General features: G+C 42.0%; 1 protein-coding gene across 1 annotated transcript in view; it reads left to right on the top strand.

Moving 5' to 3' along the window:
• The first annotated feature begins 15522 nt into the window (after nt 1–15522).
• nek7 (NIMA-related kinase 7) overlaps nt 15523–19277 on the top strand; it is a 187729-nt gene continuing 183974 nt past the window's right edge. Inside the window, exon 1 of the mRNA XM_079580956.1 lies at nt 15523–15882. The gene's annotated coding sequence lies outside the window, so the exon portion shown is untranslated. The remainder of the gene's footprint in view (nt 15883–19277) is intronic.

Here is a 19277-nt window from a genome sequence, read left to right as displayed (position 1 = left end):
GCGTGCTGTACATGTTTTTAGTTTTGTCTAAGACATTCACTGAGCACTGAGTACTTATGGATCTTGGATGTTTCATCCTGGACAGTGGCTCTCACACTCACTAGTCCTCGGCCTCCTTCCTTACGGCTAGCGTACAGTCTCAGAGTGCTGGATTTGGGGTGGAACCCTCCATGCATGGTTAGGAGCTTTCGCGTCTTAACATCTGTGGTCTGTATCTCATCCTTTGGTCAGCTTATTATTCCTGCAGGGTATCTGATTACTGGTAGGGCGTAGCTGTTTATTGCCCGGGACTTGTTCTTGCCATTGAGCTGCTTCTTAGGACCTGCCTTACTCGTTGGAGGTATTTGGCCGTAGCCGCTTTCCTTGTCACCTCTTCGAGGTTGCCATTTGCTTGTGGGATTCCGAGGTACTTGTAACTGTCCTCAATGTCTGCTATTGTTCCTTTTGGGAGTGAGACCCCTTCTGTGTGGACTACCTTCCCTCTCTTAGTCACCATCCGACCACACTTCTCTAGTTCCAATGACATCCCAATGTCTGCACTGTAGAGCCATTGGCTTCAAGGGTGGTTTTCCACAACCTCATCGAGTTTGCAATGAAGGCTCTTAGAGTCCTGTTGATGTTTCATAGCTCCAGGCATTCAATGATCCAAGTATGTGGCATTGAGTCGTAGGCTTTCTTGTAATCAATCCAGGCAGTGCTCAGGTTAGTGTGTCGGGTTCTGCAGTCTCGAGTGACTGTTCTGTCTATCAGGAGCTGGTGTTTGGCACCTCTGGTATCGTGGTACCGATTCCCTTCTGAGCTGTGCTCATGTATTGATCCATGTGCCCACTTATCTTAGCCGATATGATGCCGGACATGAGCTTCCACGTTGTGGAGAGGCAGGTTATTGGCCGATAATTGGATGGGACTGTACCCTTTGAGGGATCCTTCAGGATCAGGATTGTGCGCCCTTCAGTAAACCATTCAGGGTGATTCCCATCTCTCAGCAGCTGGTTCATTTGTGCTGCCAAGCACATATATGTGTTACAACCTACCCCACTACCGGGGTATGTTACAACCTACCCCACTACCGGGGTAGGTTGTAACACATGATGGGGAAAGTTGTAGCAGTTAAACAAAAGAAGCAAAAACAGAGGCTTATGCTTCAAAAAGAGGTTTACTGGAATAAAAGAACATCTTTCTCTCTCTAACCTGTCATATGCTTCCCTCAGGAGCAGTCAGTCCATAATACAGGTCTACTATCTGACTTAAAGCAGTACTAAGTAACTCTTCCCCCTAAAGGCCATAAGCGCAACTGCAGGTGTAGCAGCAAGTTACGTTTTTTTAATTTATTAATTGTCTTGGAGAGTAGACAGGAAAGGCGAAGGGAGAGAGGGTTACTGTGCATCCAATTGTACAATAGAAATATTTTTTTTCACTCAAACTTGGCTGTAAATACTGTTTAAAGTGACGTTAGCCCGCAGTTAGCTTTGCCCGTTAGCATGTTAGCTTCTTCTTCGTGATTCCATTAGTGTGTATTGCTTTCTCCGCACCGGGGGCAGTCAAGTTGCAAACATGGTTTTCTGGCCAGAGACACCAGGGGGAGATGAAAGACCCTCCAATCATCCCATAAACACTTGTATTACCCCCACAGGGACTACGGAACGGATTTATTAAGGTGAATAAGTTACTTAGTACTGCTTTAAATAGTCAGGCAACACTTCCTCCTGCACCTTAGAGAAAACTTGATGATTTCCAATTACCTACAATGGATAGATCACGGGATCCCTGTTCTCTCAGCTTCTGCTGTGTTTTGCCGTATCTGCTCAGTGTTACATGGCCGATCACATTTGCTTTTGTAACTGATCTGACTGACTTGCCCTTCTGTCTGACCTCATCAGATGGTTTTAAAAAAAAACATTTCAAGGCACCTCTATCAGTCTTTCTTTTCCACTGTCTAGGCCTTCTGTAAAAGTATAAAAATCAAGAAAGTGTTATTGTATATGGTATTGTATTCTATATGTAAGGGGATGGTTGTGTTACAGCCCATCCCACTCCTGTCAGCCATTGTTTGGCTAGCTGTATAAAGGTTTGAAATTAGCAGCGGAAATGTGCCTAAGAAACTACAATTAAATCTAATGAAAGTCATATGGATTTATGTACAATAGTATTAGCACTAAACAAAATATAGTCTTGGGCAAGTACCTGTAGCAACATGTGTAATTACTTTCTTACCTTGTTGCCGCAGCAGTCGAAAGAAGAAACTAATGGGGGCTAATGCTGCTACTCACAAGTGACTAAAGCATATTGTCCTCCACTCCTGTCACTGTATGCTCCAGTGTAAAGATAGGGGACAGCATCCACACAAACTCCGCATGATGACTGATCTGCTCAGGGACAGATGACAAAGGACAAGGCTGCTCCACCAGTCACGCTTGACTGGCACGCGCCTGCTTAACCTGCACTCGCAGCCTCGGCCGGCCTGCTAACACGGGCACACAGGCAGGAGGGCTGGCAGAGGGGGGCGCAAGGGCAGGTGTCATAGGGTGGATACGGATGGATACTTGTATGATGGGATCATTCAGAGGGAAGCCACCAGGAACATTCAGAATGCCATGAAGTGCACATATCATGCATAATTTGTCATTTCGGGGGCCTGCACATGGGGATCAAAGCAACAGATTCAGATGGAGCTTTAAGTTTAGTCTCAAAGCCAAAGATGTTCGAAGGACAAAGGTACCAGTCATTCACACTCTCATTTATACACCAATGTACGCAGACACTGGGGGTAAGGAGGGTGAAGTGTCTTGCCCAAGGACACAACAACAGTGTGCACCGGGATTTGAGAACTTCAGAGAGGGGGTCTCCTGGTGGTTCCCAAAGTCAGGACTAAACACGCTGAGACAAAAATCTGGAACAGTCTTCATGAGGATGTGAGACAGGCCTCAACTCCGACAATGTTCAGATCCAGGCTGAAAACAGTTCTTTTTACCCGTGCATATGACAACTGAGAGTATCTTATCTGCACTCTTACTGTAATTCATTCTTTTTTATGTCGATGTTTTATGGATGGATTTAATCTTCTTATAATTTTATGCAACTGTGAAGCACTTTGAATTGCTTTGTGTATGAATTGTCCTCACAAATAAACTTGCCTTGGCTGTTGGAGTCGGGATTCGAACCCCCGACCTTCCGACCATGAGACGACCTGTTGTACCATCTGTGCCATTGTTGCCCCAGGTATGCCTGTCACGATATCAAAATCAAAAGTGTGTAAAATATATTGAGGCAGATAAACAATATTATCAAAGACCTTATGATTCCACAGAAACTAAGACCAGATCCACACAAAGACAAAACGCTTATATTTTCAGAAACTTTCTTTGTAAGCACGAAGCCAGCTTAGTAAATGTGTGCGTCCACATGGGTCGACTCAGGCCTGTGAAAACAGTGTGATTCATGTTCCAGGCCTGTGTGAGGCGCTGTGACGCTAACACAGATAATAGAACAAGATGTGCAGTAAACTTTTGTGGAAAATGAAACTGATTCAAGGATTTAGGATCTACAGAAGAGACGAGGAGGAGGGTTTATTCTTCAGACGTAACGGGACTAAAGCAAAAAAACCTGTCAGTGACTTTTACTGTCAGTCCAAAAACACAGACTGACTCGTGTTTTTCTACTTGTCACCTGTGGCTTGTGGACGGTAGTGGAGCAAAGAGGAGCGGAGTAAAACCATTTTAGATCCATCTATCTCATTAAAAGGTCAGTAGATTATGGATAGACCCGGAGCCACGTAAACGGCGTTTTGAGATCTTTCCACTCTGGGACCCAGTTTGGAAAATGTTCGTTTACAGACCCCCAAAACGCCGGGCTCGTATGGACGATACACTGGACTGATCAAATATCTTTGCGTTTGGTCCTCAGCTTGACTTTGTATGGACAGGGCCTAACTCTCCACGGATTGACTCTATTTTTTTAGCTCGGTCAGGGTCCGATCGGATCAAGCTCCACAGTTCAGACCGCCTCAGACAGGAAAGAGAACGGCACAGACTTTATTTGAACAAAAAGTCGCTATTTTCTACAATATAACCTGGATGTTTCCCTCTGTAGGAGTTTGTCGTCACAAAAACAATCACATGACCCGATTAAGCTTCTTTTCGCCAAACTTTTTTCTGCCCCTCTCTCCCTCGCAAGTGCCCCTGTGTTTCTCACGTCGCTTAAATCCAACACACCTTCATACACAAGTGATTTTGTAACTACTGTAAGCACAAACGCGCCACATCAGAGCTAACTGTGACACTTACACTAAAGCGCCTCAGTCCTTTTGACGGATTTAGCTCCTCAGCATCCCTCCGTCGCCCTGAAGGAGCTGCCGCCTGCATCCTGCTTACCTGCGAGCGACACCGCGCTGAAGTTTGGAGGTGACGAGAGCAAACCGGATCACAACAACTATGCGCGATTTACATATAACAAAAGTACTCCTCTTCGTGCTTGTGGAGCTGCTGCTGCACGTATCAGTGACTTCAGATGAGAGTGCGGATACAACATGCTGAAAGTGAAAATGGCTGGTGTGGACTGGGGCATGAGTACCGTTACATTTCTTTTGATACCAGTACTTTAACGATACTTGTTTTTTGATACTGCTACCTGAAAGAGACTTTTTCCCGATAACTATACTGAAATATTTGTCATCTAGAACCAGAAAACAGAACAATAATGTGTGAAAGATCTGCAAATTTACAATATGGTGTTCATCTCCAATGTTAAGAAAATAGTTTGGGAAATAGTTTGGCAAAGCTTGTGGCAAAATAATTGGGAGAATATGTGGCAAACATTGGATAAAAAAAATAGGAGGGAATAAAAATTTGGCAAAAATTGGAGAGAGAAAGATGGGGGGAAAAAAAATCATTTATTTGAGAAACAACCAAGTCACTTCTTTTAGTGCTGTCCCTGGACCAACAGCATCAAAACTGTTATGATTTTGTTCGGTACCTGCTGTCAATACTTTTCGTTTAAAGGAACAGGCCACGGTTTTCCCATACTGTGATATGTTTTTACTTGAGCTTAGACGAGTTGATGCGTACCTGTCAGGTCTTTGTGCGTGTCTGTGGAGACTGTAGTCGCTTCCAACTTCCCCCCCGTTTGGAGCCATAGGAATATGCTGGGAGAAGCCAAATGCTAACAACATCTTTGGTCGTTTGGCGTAACTGAGCGCTCGCACAAAGACCAGGTACGTATCAACTCGTCTAAGCTCAGGTAAGAACATATCACAGTATGTAAAAAAGGTGGCCTGTTCCTTTAATGGTATTCACCTTATTCTGGAAGTTTTTGTGGGCGTTGCCATGAATTGTGCCCACCTCTTCACTCCTATTATAGGGCTGGAGAAGTCCAGAGAAAATTAGTTTCTATACAAATATAACTTCATGCTCGACTGGAAGTGTCAATACAAAAGAAGTGCTGAGAAAAGCAAAAGTGGGCAGGGTGGAATAAGGTGAATACCCAGCCCTGTGGAGAGGCTATCACAAAATGGAGCTCCTCCGGAAATCCACAGGAGAGCGGCATGATATGGGCGACCAGAGCAGCGACTAGCATTAAAAAAATGTCAACGCTATGCAAATACAGAGCCATTTCCGAAGAACAGAACAAGACCTGACAGACACCTGTGCGTAATTGGCTCATGCACTTCAGCTGCGTCTCAAACCCCGCCCCCCGCCTCCACGGTTGATTTTTGGTTGATTTCTCATGGCTTTTTTTCCATTGCTTTTTTGTTGTGTTGTCACCATGTTTTTGTCACTTTTTTGTTGCTTTGCCGGCACATTTTTTGTTGCTCTTGTTGCATTTTCATCCTCATTTTTGTTGCTATTTTGATGCTTTTTTTTGTTTAGTTTTTAGTTTTGGGTAAAGCCAAACTGGAGAAAATGTGCCTGGTTCAGGTGGGGCGTTAAGAGGTTTTAACGCTCTTGACATAGGAAGAGGGCTTTATCCTTAGAATATGGAAGTCCCCCTCATCCTATGTCAAGAAGCATCACACAAATGTCCAACCAGGTCAAAGCAGATCACACTTTATAACAAAAATAAAATGGCATTTTTGTCACTTTTTTGTTGATTTTTCATCGCTTTTTTTCCATTGCTTTTTTGTTGTGTTGTCACTATGTTTTTGTCACTTTTTTGTTGCTTTGCCGGCACATTTTTTGTTGCTCTTTTGTTGCATTTTCATCCTCATTTTTGATGCTTTTTTTTTTTTCAGTTTTGGGTAAAGCCAAACTGGAGAAAATGTGCTCGGTTCAGGTGGGGCGTTAAGAGGTTTAACGCTCTTGACATAGAAAGAGGGTTTTATCCTTAGAATATGGAAGTCTCCCTCATCCTATGTCAAGAGGCATCACAAAAATGTCCAACCAGGTCAAAGCAGATCACACTTTATAACAAAAACAAAACGGCAAATTGTGTCCACCGTTTTAACGCACACGATTATTATTTCAGGCACAAAAAAAGGAACAACACTGTCAGGAACATTGTATGAAATGTCCTTCACCAGACCCCCGTCTCCCTCCTCTGCGGTGCCGTTATGCTATATTTACATCCGTTATGTTTCCGTGCGCATTTCCACAACCTTGAATAACACCGCGATCAAGGCCGATGACGGCGCGCTCGCGATCGCACTTTGAAGACCAAAACAACGTTAATTAGTGCGGCCGAATGGAAACGCAGACATCACATGAGCGCTCTGGTTTTGCGAGGGTGTAGCAGGGAGCGCAAGGGGCGGAAAGGGGAGACAACATTTCACACGTTTCTCCTCCATCTGCAACGGCGTCCTGGGCGCCTGTGATCGCTGTGAACTGCGATGTGCATAAACAAGAAGCTAGTCTGTGCCGATCCGGCGTGTCAGGTCATCTTTGTTACAGGGAGCACCGTAAGTGTAACCTGGTGATGCTGAGCTGCAAGAGAAACTCCCCTCCATCTGCCAGGGCCCTGTGAAGCTGAAGTGTGCAATAACCCAACAGCCACAGGAGGACGAGAAGAAGACACCAAAGAAATAGCTACATGTTTTTTTTCTTTCGTTTGCTGTTGTAAGTGCTGAAAATATGCCTTAGCCCTCCAGGTGAAGACGTTTTTTTTTCCTTCTTCTTCTCAGATTTAGCAACAAAACCCTCGGTGTGTACGTAAATGTCTGCTGGAACCAAATCAGGAGCGTGTACTGTGGGGATGGAGAAGGTTGCTTAGATTGATGTAAACAGTTCTGCGGTCTATTATTATTCAGATGTATTATTTAACAGGAAGAGATGTGATACTTGGTTTGTGACACCGGTGCTTAAAATCTATTCTGTGCAGAGATTAATAAAGGGAAAATATTGGTGATAAAAATGAGCAAAAATAAGGGGAGAACGGGGAGAGGTTTGGGGAAAACGAGAAATAATTGTGGCCCAAAAAAAAAAAGTGTAATGAAAATTGGGAAAAAAATAGAGAAAGAAATTGGGCAAAAATGGAACAATGAAACATCCAAGTCACTTCCTTTATTGAAAATGAAAAATGTGAGCGCTGCTACAGGTCCCAAAGGTATCAATGCATATACACTTCTACAACTACAATTCTGGCTCTGGACCCTGAAGATATTTTTTCCCCAGTACCTGGTTTTTATTTTCTTCCATACCAGCAGGAGCGGACTGGCCATATGTCCATTCTGGAAGAGCACAGAAGGGCCACTGGCTCGAGGGCCACCAGTCCCGCCTCAACCGAGCTTTACCCAAATCTAAAAGCTAAAAAGAAAAGCATCAAAATAGCGAGAAAAAGGGAAAAACACGGACAAAAAACACGACAAAAAGTGATAGAAAAAATAATTAAAAATTCAACAAAAATGGGACAAAAATGGGACAAAAACTCAACAAAAATGTGACAAAAATTTAACAAAAATTCAACAAAAATGTAACAAAAACTCAACAAAAACTCAACAAAAATTCAACAAAAATTCAACAAAAATTCAACAAAAATCCAACAAAAATGTGACAAAAATGTGACCAAAAACTCAACAAAAATGTGACAAAAATTCAACAAAAATGGGACAAAAACTCAACAAAAATTCAACAAAAATTCAACAAAAATTCAACAAAACTCAACAAAAATGTGACAAAAATGCAACAAAAATGGGACAAAAACTCAACAAAAATGTGACAAAAATTCAACAAAAATTCAACAAAAATTCAACAAAAATTCAACAAAAATGTGACAAAAACTCAACAAAATGTGACAAAAATGTGACAAAAATGTGACAAAAATAAGAAAAAAAAAAAAACATACAAAAGGTGACACAACACAGCAACAGCGCAAGGAAAAGGGTCAGTTTTGTGGGTCTTAGCTTTCAAATGAGGTGTTACACAGCCAAAAGAGGACAGAATGCATTTGGTTTAGGCGGGTGGTAAGAGGTTCAAATATGTATTTGCGGAAGTGTCACAATTACGCTAATTTGGGCCAGGCTGGTCAGAGTCCAGGGCTGTTTTTTAGTCCCAGTCCGCCCCTGCATACCAGTAGAACCAAAACCTTTTTACCCATGCCTGAATGGTATCGGTTAACATACCCAGCCCTTCATATGACCAAATCTGCAGTCTCTACTCAAGATTGTTGACCACAGACATAAATGGACATAGCATGAAGATATTAATGGGTTGATGGGGAAACCGGATTGACCCAGATGCAAACAAAGGCCCGCATGGTCCAGGAGCCACAGACACTGTTTGACACAATGTTTGATTCCCAAGACCTGCTCTGGGAATCAAACATAGTGATAACAAAACAGAAGCCAACATGTTTGGTCAGTGGCCATAGTTAAACAATGGACTGTGCACTGATTAATGCAGTTTGAGTGCAGGACACACTGGAGCTTTATTATGTAACAATCACCTGGGACAGCACCGAGAGCCCCCCACACCTGCAGTACAGAGGAGGCGTCAAAAGATGAGCAATAGGAAACAAGGGACAAATGAGGTGAAAGACTTGTGGCACCGAGGGAGCTGCGCAGGAGGAAGAGGAAGGAGGAGGAGCTGACCATTGCAGGACATCACGCTCTGAAACAGGGACAAACCCAGGAGGCGCTGCATCGTTTAAGAGGAGACTGAGGGCAGCCAGGTTTCCTCCAGGAGCTACGGTTTCCCCGAACTCCAAGAACATCCTGGTCAGGTTGACCCACAATGGCAGCGCGGCTCAGTCCCAGCGGCTCAGGACTAACACCTGAACACCATACTTACTTAAAAAAAATTGGACGGAAGAAAAATAGGGCTGCACCGCGAAATGATACCGGAATGGTATCGGAAAAAAAGTTTAGGTACTACCGGTATCAAGAATCAAAAAGCATTACAGGTCCAGGGACAGCATTGCAGGAAGTGACTTGGCCGTTTCAGCCCAAATAATAATGTAAAGAAATTTTTTTTTTTTTCTTTTTTCCCCCCTTATGTTATATTATTTTCCAAAATTTTCGTTTTGATAAAAAAGAGAGAATGGTTCAGGTATCAGCAGTGTTGGGGAGAATACTTTGAAATTGTATTTAGTTACAGAATACTTGCTTGTGAGAAGTGGCTTATTATTAAAACCATGCTACACTTGTCACACTCCTGTTGCCGCTAATTCAATATGCTAAAAACACTTTAATAATAATAATATAGCGCTTTTCCACCTACACTAGGCACTCAAAGCCCTTTTTTATATAGCGCTTTTCTGGACACTCACACACGCTTTACATTGCATTATTCATTCATTCCATACTTGGTGGTGGTAAGCTCCTATTGTAGCCACAGCTGCCCTGGGGTAGACTGATGGAAGCGAGGCAGCCAGTCTGTGCCATCGGCCCCTCTAACCACCACTCACTCACTCACTACATTCGCCAGACTTCCTGGTGTTACCAAACGGTCTCCCAGTACTGCCAGGCCCTTCCCCGCTGAGCGTCCGAGGTCTGACGGGACCGGGCAGAGAAAAGGCCGGATGGCCACTTTGCAAATGCCCACAGCCCAGAATAGCACAGAGCAAAACTTTTCCCAGGCTGTTTTGATCTTTTCTTTCTGTTGCTGTTATGAATATGAAATTGAAATGCAAGGATTAAGTACTGCAATGTATTCCTTTGATATTAGGAAGATGACTGTATTCTAAATACCTTTAAATGAAAGAGTAACTTTGCCAGAATACATACGTACACTGTTTCTCCATTGTATTTTTTTGTTTAATTGATTTTGACGCAAAGTTTATTATTCCTTGTTTGTATTTGTATTCATAGTTTTTATCATCTGTTTGTGTTGTGAAGCACTTTGGGCAGCCTTGGTTGTTGTAAATGTGCTATAGAAATAAACTTGACCTTGACCTTGGCGTATTCTAAAAACAGTTACAACCCAACACTGGGTATCGACATCGAAACACAAGTATCGTTAAAGTACTGGTATTGGAATAAAATGAAATGCCCAGCCCTGAAGAAAAAATGACTCAAGTAACTATTATTAAAAACTGCATGAATGAGGAAATCACTACTCCAGAGAGGTTTTTGAACGGAACATTAACTGTAAAAAAAAAGTTGATTTTACATGAGTGACAAAAAGACAAGCATTACTTTATGAATGAAATGATGTGAGGACTATACAAATAATGCATACTTACTGCTATAATAAACATATTGACAAAACTGGACTTATCTTGGGCCAAAATGAAGCTGCCATTAAAAATAAAACCGTACCATCCGGTTCTCGTGAGTAACCATGTGAAAAGACGATCCCACTGCAATCATTTATCAAATCTAAAAAACAAAACATTAGCTCTAACTGTTGACGTTACAATAAGCCCAGGTGCGTCTTCATTTCCCACATCAGAACTATGTGACAGATTTAGCTCCTCGGCACCCCTCCGTCCCCCTGAAGGAACCGTAATCCTTCTTACCTGCGAGCGACATGATGCAAAAGTTTGGAGGTGATGGGAGCACGCCTGCCTTGTCACCTCTGTAGAGAAAAAAAATAAAATACACAAATGACACATGAAACTCGACTCGGCAAAACCAACAACAGCAGAAAGGAACAAAAGTTTGCCATTGGTTTAAAGTCGCGTTCCGCTTTTAACGCATTCGTATTTATTAAACTCTTTTTTTTCCCCCGGCGCGAGGTAGGCAGGTAGGCTGTGGCGGCGTTCGCGGGGATTCTTGGGTGCCTTCTCCCCACCGCCCCGCTACACATTACTTTTCATCCATCCATCTAATTATTCCCTCAGAAACCTGAAATTTGAAGTTACAAAAGACCGTCCCTATCTGTCATCCGCGCGCCATTGATCTCATCGGAAAGGAAATAGTGGGCGTAGAGGAAACCCAATATAACTTGCATTATTCACAGGCGCGGAATTGACAGATTTCAGCGAGACGTTTCTTTTAATCTTCAACTGTTGTTTGGGAGAAAAAAGCGGGGGGGAAAGCCTAACACTCCAGGCATCTCTTTCTTACATTTCTTTCCTCTTTCTGTACTCGCGGCGAGGTTAACAAAAAGGCTATTGAAGTAGAGAGAGAAAGCGAGAGAAAATAACACCCCTGCCTAACTTGTTGATTATTAACAATAGGAATAGGAGAGATGGCGGTTGTTTGAATTGTCAGTCTAGAAAAAAAGAAGAAAAAAATCATGCCCAAAGCGGGTATGAAAGTGACGTTAGTTGATCAAATCCAGATGCGCCGACTGTCCGCGCAAGTTGATACTGATAGCAATTTAGGGGAATACACCTAATATTTCCAATTATAGCGAGGCGTGGATACAGAACGCACCCACTTCACACGTGGCAACAACAGAGAGATGTGTGCACACTGCGCCGGAGTCGAACATAGGCTTTTCCTCAATAAAATATGATAAAAGGCTGATATAATGAGGTTTGAACGCTAACACAGACATCTCTTTGTTGAATTTGTGCCGTTAATTTGCCTCACACTTTGTCACCAGAATCTTCGTGGGGGACGTTTTACTGTTCAATTCATTCAGTGACACAGCAGATAAAGCAGATGACCTGTTTTTTTTTTCGGGGGGGGGGAATAACAAGGAATTGTGTCTGTCGGATCAATCATCAATCGATCAATCATACAAAACGTAGCATTTTTTATATTTGTTTCAAACTTTTCTAGGGAGAAACCTATACTTGCTGATCATAAATGAAATACAGTATGATGTTGTATGGCACTTTATCTCTATTTGAATTTTGAATGTATTAATGGAAAACCCCTTGAGATGCAGCGTCTCGTTTTCAGGGGGGACCATAACATTTAAACACAGTACAGAACAACACAGTACATCCTTAAAAGGACTATACGTAGTTTGAAAATGTCAAAATTAAGTATTTTCTTCCCCTTACATTTTCATCAATGTCCTAATGTGTAGAATGAGCTCAGACCTGTTCATCACAACTGTCTCTAAAATCCTGCACTGTCACTCAAAAAGTTGTTACTTCGGGTCCGAAGCTTAATATAGCTGCAGTTACGCGTAAGACCTGAGGTGGCAGTAGTGAGTATACAAAATTACCAACTTGCATCTAGTCCCTTTAACTAAATTGAAAAAAATCGAACTTAATCGTGAATGGAATCAGGCCCTTGGGAATCGCAATCAAATTGATTTGGGAAATCCGAATCAATACCCAGCCCTAAATCTGAGTCCCCTAATGCGTTACTAACTAGCGCGCTTCCCCCAACACTGCTGGTGAGTCAGGATTGTCAAATCACAGTGTTCCTATGAGGAAATAAAAGAATCACTGATGAACGATTGGAAAAGTTGCTCAGAGCTGCAACTGCAACTATCACATTTCAAAGGTCTCAATTATTCAGGAGGTAATGGATGGTGGGTTTGCTCTGGGCACTCAAATATCAATGCACCATCAGCAACATGTGTGATATGTTCCAGCAGTTAGTCCTCCTGACCATGATCATAGTTTCAGAACATAAATTGCTAATTGAATTACTGTCACAATATCCTGATTGTACATTTCTCTTGGACGCTTCTCTGCCAGTGGGTCAGCTCAGCAACAGCCCATTGTCCAAGGTCTTACCCAGGCCTACGAATGTAGCCAGACAGCAGTCTATAGAAAATACATGTGAGTATTGCTTTATGGCTAACGTTGCAAGACCCCAGCTACGATCTGTGGATATGGTTTTGCTGCCATATGTTGTGGCAAATAATGGTAGGAACTTTTCACAAAAATAATACACAGTTCAATTAATGGTTATTATGTCAATGCAGTCTATACCAGTGGTTCTCAGGTATGGCTTCAGGACTCACTATTATCCTATATGACAACCTACGACCCAAATGAAAATGTCATTTGTCATAAATCAAATGAAATACTGTATTTTCCGCATCTTTCCACAGTGGCTGTTCTTAGCAGCCCAGCGACAGCTCCCAAAAAGCTCCTCCTGACCTGAGGTCCTCCGTATCCAAGAAATGCTTTGCTCACCTGTCGATGGCTTAACTTTAAACCTTTCATTGCGAAGTAAAAACGCTCAACATGACTTCACTACAGCCAACTTTTCATTCTTTATTGAAACAGCTGCGCAGTGAAAGGGAAATTATCATTATGACATTGTCCAAAGGGCCCATGTTCTGTTAAATATATAGTTTTTTAAAAATCTTTTTGACATGTTTGAACATTGCCTCCTCATTAAAGGAATAGGCCACCGTTTTTACATACTAAGAGTTCTTACCTATAGCTTAGACGAGTTGATGCGTAACTGTCTGGTCTTTGTGCGTGCGCCCAGTCACCCAAATGTTGTTAGCATTTAACCTCTCCCAGCATATAGTTCCAAATTGGAGTGAAGCTAGAAGCTCCCCAGCTGTTCCACGTTTTCCCTATTTAAATGCAGTTATGTGAAAAAATACACAGTCTAAGTCTAGTCACACAAAAGTAAACATGTTGATTTTCTAAATGGATTAAAAGGGGCACTATATTGTGAGGTGTAATAACACCTGGAGTACTTCGACGTCAGCGCAGTAGTATCGTTGTGTAGTTAGGCTTGGATTGTGTAGCTTTTCACGTAACTGTATTTAAATAAGGAAAACGTGGAACAGCTTGGCAACTTGATCCCTGTTTGAAGCGATGCCAATGCTGGGAGAGGCTAAATGCAAACAACATTTGCGTTACTGAGCGCACGCACAAAGACAGATACGCGTCAACTCGTCTAAGCTAAGAACATATCTCAGTATGTAAAAACGGTGGCCTATTCCTTTAAAGGGATATTTCAAGATTTTTGACAAAAAGCCTAATTTCCTAGTTATCCAGAGTGTTTTTTATTTCTGGAGATATTTTTTTTGTAATTCAAGCAGTTCTTATATTTGAAGAGTTTCTTGGCGCTAGGCTAATGCAAGGCTAGCGCATTTCTATGGTATCAGTTATTTTAAATTCAAAATGGTTAAAATGACTCTATCGATACAGACATTTATATGGACAGTCTGGCGTTATAAGTGATTTGCCTCAGGTGCTCTGTGGAGCGGGTCACTGCTTTTAATGCAGGCTAACTGATACCATAGAAATGCGCTAGCCTTGCACTAGCCTAGCGCCACGAAACTCTTCAAATATAAGAACTGCATGAATTACAAAAAAAAAATATCTCCAGAAATCAGCAACACTCTGGATAACTAGGAAATGAGGCCCTATGTCAAAAATCCTGAAACATCCCTTTAAGGCAATACACTGCAGGAGAATAGGGAAAAAATGTATATTTACAGATATCAATTTGAAACTTTTGCTGTAGATCACTGACATACAGTGGGGAAAAAATACATGGCAAGTTTTCTGTCATTTTATCTTTTCATATAAGAACAAGGTGTTTTATGCCTAAAAATGCCCCAAATTTCCCATCTTTTCGGCGACGAAATCTGAATAATGGATAGAGCTACATTCAAATGTATTGTTTCAGTTTATTGATGAATGAGTTACCAAGACTTTCTCAGAGGGGATTTTGGATTTCTTGTTTAGTTCTAAAATAAGCTGTTTTTTAGTGGAGAAATGTGTAAAAATTAATTTTCGCCTTATTTTTTGACATTCAAAACTCGATAAATGGGGCTAGGGATTAGATAATAAAAAAAAATCCCTCTGAAAAAATCTTCCAAATATTGTTCAGTCCAAGGCTGGAAAATGTGAAGTCTTTAGGTCCGACTGACGTGGACATAGTGTCGCCACAATGACAGAAAAATGTGTTTTGAGAAAAAGGCCCTTGAAATTGCATTGTCCCATATAAGTCTATGGGGGAACATTGAATCAGCGCAACATTTAAACATGTTATTGTGAAGATTAGTCACATTTTCTGTTTCTGGGTGAAAGCTTATATGTTCAGAGACCAATTTGGCCCAAAACCTGAAAACTGAAAAAAATGAGTTTTGCCAGTAGTGTCTCCCCTTAATAAAAAAAAATGAGAGGAAAGACAAACAATAACTTCAAATGAATGCAACAGGCAAAACTGGAAGCAAAAAGTCGCGCAAAACCCCCTCACCAAACGGTGTGAACGCAACACGAAAGGGTTAAGTATTTGACAGCTGCCCTCCACTCTTTGACACTGGGCCCGCCCCTGGCTCCGGGGAATGCTGCCGTGTTTACATTCGTGTCGCTCGGGTCAGCAGCAGCAGCAGCAGCACCATCATCATCATCCGCCCTCCGAGTTCCAGCCAGGACAGCCGTAGGTCCCCTCACCCTGACCGGCGGAGCTACTGCCGAGTCCCGACGCCGACACCGCGCTGCTCCGTCACTGAAGGAAACTTTTTTTTTTTTTTTTTTTTCCAGAGAGACGAGGCCGTTCAAGACTTAAACGCCTTAGTTTTTCCTCAAATATATCACATATAAATACATCCAGACGTGGAGAAAAGAGAAAGTCTGCCTTGTCTGCGCGTAGAAGAAGGACTAGCTCTTGCAACACAGTGCCACTTCCTGGTAAGAGTTGAGCTGCGCTAGCTCATTTGGAACTTGTCAAACTATGTCATTCATGTAACTAATGTCGTATAAAGGTGTTCTAAAGGAGCTCTGCGGCTTGTTATCAATGTCCTCTTCACCGTATGCCAGTGACTCCCATGTTTATAACCTAACTATGAGTTTGCTGGGAGCTTAGCATGTTAGCAAGTTAGCCAACCTGTTGCTAACTTTCAAGGCACTGCCATCCATCCTCTCTGTGGGAACTTTTGGCTGTTTACAAGTACTTTTACGTTTTACTAAAGAAGCCAGAAAGGTGTCAGTGTGTAAAAAAGAAAAGAAAAAGAAGTGTGAACGTGTGACAGACCCATGACAGATGTAGGAGCTAGTCGATTTTGACTTCATTGCATGCATTTGGTGTGAGTTTGCTAATGAGTTGTTTTGAAAGTAGTCAGGAAAGATAAAGGTAATGCTAAATGGACTTCTATAGGTCACAACCTGTTTAAAAGTGCGTGTAAATAGAGAAAAATGTATTCCCTCTAAGTATTATTTTGAAAGTTCAGTAGGATGAATCAGCAGGCATGACTGTAGTGGGGACATTTACTTCATGCTCGACTGGGAGTGGGATGTACACATTCAAATTCCTTGCTTTCATTCTCGAGCCTTTCATATGAATCTGTTAATCTACTATAAACACTCACATAAAGCAGAATAGATGTAAATACTTTTGCCTACTGTAATCTGCAGGACTGCAATGTGTGCAGGTAAACATTGTTCATTCAAATACTGTGAAACAAAGAACCTTCTCAGTGTCTTTTGATGACTTAAGACTTGGAAATGTCCTCTGTTCATGTTGAATCATTCTGCTGACGCTGTAGACGTGTTTTTCAGTTTTTCTAAATGCTGTTTTGGATATTGTGCTCTTTTACCGAAAGATTGCTGAGGTTTCTGGGAATCCTGACGCACTCCCTCATGTAAAATACTGGAGTTATTGTTCACATGAAAAGTATTTGGACGCTGGTGTGTGACTGCAGCTAAATATGTTGTTTCTTTCCTTTTTTTCCTATTTACTTTCAGCTCATGTTAGTCTTGTGCACTGGTTCTCAAACTGTGGTACATGTGATACTTCCTTCAGGTGGTTCCTTCAGTATACAATAGTTTACACCCAGTTCAGACATAATTTAGTCCAACTATGTTTTAATTTGATTTTGTTTACCTTTTTGTGTATCAATGACCAGGGGGTCGCATGATCAGGTCAAACTTTATTGAAGGTGATGCTTGGAAGGACAATTATCAACAGTGTGTGCAAAGTTAGAAAACTGCAGTCTGAGCGGTACAAGACACAGTCCAAGGGAAATCAATGTCTTCCTCATTTTAAAATATGACTTTTTGGATTTCAAATGTTGCTGCATATTCTGATGTGCTAGGGCACTGGACTAACTTGATGGCTACTTTCAGTTTTGCTACTTTATTCGTGAACAGGACGAACCTATAGGCCTGTTAATATTGAGCCATGTACGATATTATTACAGGCCTTTTAATTCCAGAGAAACTAACTTTAAAGCTTAAAAATGACAGTAAAGCTTTATTTGGAAAGTATTTCATTTTAAAAAATCAAACTATGAACATGAAATACAATTTAATACAACCTACTTAGAGTGACAAGTAAAGTATTAGACAAATAGATGAGCCCAGAAATATCTTCATAGTCATCATTGTGACAGGCCTATGGACGTGTACTCATTTTTTTGTCTGAAAGGACATTTCTGGAAAAGAGAAGGAGGCTTCTTGCTTTGCTGGTGATTCACATGAAATTGCAAAATCCTCTTTTGTAGAATGTGGTCAATGTCCGGTGGAACCTCCATGACGGCTGTTTATGTTGGAAGCTGCTGGTCTAAAGTTTGGCATGGTGCTGGTGTCGGTCATTTTCTTATTATTACTTTTTGTTTGTGGACTCTTCAGCTTCAGTAAGTCTTGCTCCTCCTAGTTTGTCAGATGGCATTATTCAGAAATGTTTATTAAACCATATGCATCAACTGTAGGGCTGCACAATGAATTGTAATTGAATCAAAATTGCAATTTTAGTTTGCAAATCACAAATTCTGCAATTATTAAGGCGAATGTCTTCTGAAAACAACAAGGGGTTTTATTCTGAAAATCACAAAGTGCCGTACAAGCAATATAAATAAGCAAAATTAAAGTGACAGTAGTGAAAACCCATCAACCAACATGTCTTCAGATCCTCTTTAAAAGAGTCAACAGAGTCGTCCAGACATAAAGACAGTTTCCCTGTCTGGGGTCCTCTCGGGTCTTAGAATGAGTCTTTTGGGACTACAAACAGGTTCTGGCCAGAGACCGAAGAGAGCGGTCAGAGCGAGAGTGAGAGAGACCTTTATATCGAATTGGGTTTAAAATACAAATAATTAGGTTTAGTGCTGGCCAACAGACATGGTATTAATGTAAGTGAAAGACATCTTATTACGTATTACGTGGAAGCTGCTGTATGAGGCCTTGGAGGATGTCCTGTCATGAGAGGCGATCTTGGGTCAGACAATTGTTATGTTAGAGGATTTCAGATTAGCACAGTCAGACCCCGAGATATCTCCTGGCCCCGAGGACATCTCAGGTCCCGAGATCCTGAGATCTCAGGGCCACTGTCTAGTTGACTGTTGAGGTGTCAGCCCCAGATTCCTGCATTGCGCAGCCCACGTCCCATGGACCTCATTGCTGACATAATACGGACAAATTCTGCACCTGCAACTTTCAGTCAGTTGCTGCACAAACTATCCACAAACCCGGGGTGAATGTTGTGGCTTGTCCCCAAATAGCTGTGTAAAGGTGGAGCATCTTACCCACTGCAGCAGCGCTGAGTGTCAGAGGCACCAGCATGCGGACAGGCACCAAGTTCGTCCCGAATTGCTCCAGCACTTCCACCCATCCCGTCAAGAAGTGTTGGCTCCTCTTGAATTAAAGGTTTGGCCTGTCTATTAAAAAAACGTCCATCTCCCTGCACGCACTTTGCTTCTTTTGGCCTGGGGAATACCAGTGCTCAAGTCTGTACTAAATGCTGAACTTATGACTTCTTCAACTTGTCGTAAGAGTCAATATGCCAGATAAAGTTTGGTCCTCTGAAAAAGACTTCTTTGAAGTCTCCTGGATTGCCTTCTGGACACACCGTTTGGATCCACTTCCCTGAGGATAATGCTCATCTTCCCTTTTCATCCCTAAACCTGTTTTTGTGCACTTGGCGTACATTCACCGGTATCCCTGAAGCGGTCCAGAACCGTGCACACAACTATATCATTCTGGTTATGAATTCAACCAGAACCACCAGGTTGGAGTATTTCTTCCACCTTGAGTGCCCCCTTTGCCATATAGTCAACAGGAATACCATGAATTCCCCCATTCATGCTGTGACG

The sequence above is a fragment of the Gobius niger genome, assembly GCF_951799975.1.
Source record: "Gobius niger genome assembly, chromosome: 22".
NCBI classification, from domain to species: Eukaryota; Metazoa; Chordata; class Actinopteri; order Gobiiformes; family Gobiidae; genus Gobius; species Gobius niger.
The sequence above is the reverse complement of the archived record's forward strand: the minus strand, read 5'-3'. Positions and strand labels throughout refer to the sequence as shown.